The sequence below is a fragment of the Salvelinus sp. IW2-2015 genome, unplaced genomic scaffold, assembly GCF_002910315.2.
Source record: "Salvelinus sp. IW2-2015 unplaced genomic scaffold, ASM291031v2 Un_scaffold6985, whole genome shotgun sequence".
NCBI lineage: Eukaryota > Metazoa > Chordata > Actinopteri > Salmoniformes > Salmonidae > Salvelinus > Salvelinus sp. IW2-2015.
The window spans coordinates 12,888-15,370 of NW_019948246.1; the positions used below are offsets into that span (position 1 = coordinate 12,888).

The 2,483-nt window shown below is 53.9% G+C and overlaps 1 long non-coding RNA gene across 1 annotated transcript; it reads right to left on the minus strand.

Annotated features, from left to right (window-relative positions):
* Nucleotides 1-1,890: 1,890 nt before the first annotated feature.
* On the minus strand, nucleotides 1,891-2,039 carry LOC139027048 (uncharacterized). Its single transcript, XR_011479078.1, has 2 exons — nucleotides 1,976-2,039; nucleotides 1,891-1,935 (listed from the first exon to the last, which is right to left on the minus strand). It is a non-coding gene; the product is annotated as an uncharacterized lncRNA (long non-coding RNA).
* Nucleotides 2,040-2,483: the final 444 nt, after the last annotated feature.

Genomic DNA, 2,483 nt, shown 5'->3' on the forward strand with positions numbered 1-2,483 from the left:
TCTGAGACCAGACGTCTCGTTAGATCTATTGGCTCCAACAGAAAGCAGGATCAGACAGGGAGGGTTTGGCTTAAATCTGATTCTCTCCATTAATCTTCTGTATACAAGAATGGAGAGAGAGATGGAGAGAGAGATGGAGAGAGAGATGGAGAGAGAGATGGAGAGATCAAAGATAACCTTTTTTCTAACGAATGATAGACGGATGTTATTTCTCTGGAAGGAGGAAAATGATTTTTACAAACACAGACACATGAAAGCTCTGGGCAGACAGACGGACTGGCAGAGAGGGAGAGAGACCGTCTGACCCAGCTCTGGGCAGACAGATGGACTGGCAGAGAGGGAGAGAGACCTTCTGACCCAGCTCTGGGCAGACAGACGGACTGGCAGAGAGGGAGAGAGACCGTCTGACCCAGCTCTGGGCAGACAGACGGACTGGCAGAGAGGGAGAGAGACCGTCTGACCCAGCTTGGGCAGACAGACGACGGCAGAGAGGGAGAGAGACCATCTGCCCAGCTCTGGGCAGACACGAGCGGACTGGCAGAGAGGGAGAGACCGCTCTGACCCAGCTCTGGCAGACAGACGGACTGGCAGGGTGGGAGAGAGACCTTCTGACCCACCTCTGGCAGACAGACGACTGGCAAGAGAGGAGAGAGACCGTCTGACCCAGCTCTGGGCAGACAGACGGACTGGCAGAGAGGGAAGAGGACCTTCTGACCCAGCTCTGGGCAGACAGACGGACTGGCAGAGAGGGAGAGAGACCTTCTGACCAGCTCTGGGCAGACAGACGGACTGGCAGAGAGGGAGAGAGACCTTCTGACCCAGCTCTGGGCAGACAGACGGACTGCAGAGAGGGAGAGAGACCTCTGACCCAGCTCTGGCAGACAGACGCTGGCAGAGAGGGAGAGAGACTTTCTGACCAGCTCTGGGAGACAGACGGACTGGCAGAGAGGGAGAGAGACCTTCTGACCCAGCTCTGGGCAGACAGACGGACTGGCAGAGAGGGAGAGAGACCATCTGACCCAGCTCTGGCAGACAGACGGACTGGCAGAGAGGGAGAGAGACCGTCTGACCAGCTCTGGCGAGAACAGACGACTGGCAGAGAGGGAGAGAGACATCTGACCCAGCTCTGGCGAGACGACGGACTGGCAGAGAGGGAGAGAACCGTCTGACCAGCTCTGGCAGACGACGGACTGGCAGGGTGGGAGAGAGACCATCTGACCAGCTCTGGGCGACAGACGGACTGGCAGAGAGGGAGAGAGACCATCTGACCCAGCTCTGGGCAGACAGACGGACTGGCAGAGAGGGAGAGAGACCATCTGACCAAGCTCTGGGCAGACAGACGGACTGGCAGGGTGGGAGAGAGACCATCTGACCCAGCTCTGGGCAGACAGACGGACTGGCAAGAGGGGAAGAGGACCATCTGACCCAGCTCTGGGCAGACAGACGGACTGGCAGAGAGGGAGAGAGACCTTCTGACCCAGTCTGGCAGACAGAGGAGGGGCAGAGAGGGAGAGAGACCGTCTGACCAGCTCTGGGCAGACAGACGGACTGGCAGAGAGGGAGAGAGACCAGGCCGCAGGCCTAGTGTAAGGGACGTTCAGCCGTCCCCATGGCGTGGTATTCACAGAATGTTTAACTAGCTAGATGGACATCTTGGATTTCATACTAATGGTTCTTGCTTTTTACTCTGTAACAGAACCATGTTGTTGGGTCTGTCTCATGTTCCCTCTATAACAGAACCATGTTGTTGGGTCCTGTCCCATGTTCCACTCTGTAACAGAACCATGTTGTTGGGTCTGTCCCATGTTCCTCTGTAACAGAACCATGTTGTTGGGTCTGTTCATGTTCCACTCTGTAACAGACCATGTTGTTGGTCCTGTCTCATGTTCCACTCTGTAACAGAACCATGTTGTTGGGTCCTGTCTCATGTTACATCTGTAACAGAACATGTTGTTGGTCCTGTCCTATGTTCCACTCTGTAACAGAACCATGTTGTTGGGTCCTGTCTCATGTTCCACTCTGTAACAGACCATGTTGTTGGGTCCTGTCTCATGTTCCACTCTGTAACAGAACCATGTTGTTGGGTCCTGTCTCATGTTCACATCTGTAACAGAACCATGTTGTTGGTCCTGTCTCTGTTCCACTCTGTAACAGAACCATGTTGTTGGGTCCTGTCCCATGTTCCACCTCTGTAACAGAACCATGTTGTTGGGTCCTGTCCCATGTTCCACTCTGTAACAAACCATGTTGTTGGGTCCTGTCTATGTTCCACTCTGTAACAGAACCATGTTGTTGGGTCCTGTCTCATTGTTCCACTCTGTAACAGAACCATGTTGTTGGGTCCTGTCCTATGTTCCACTCTGTAACAGAACCATGTTTGTTGGGTCCTGTCTCATGTTCCACTCTGTAACAGAACCCTGTTGTTGGTCCTGTCTCATGTTCCACTCTGTAACAGAACCATGTTGTTGGGTCCTGTCTCATGT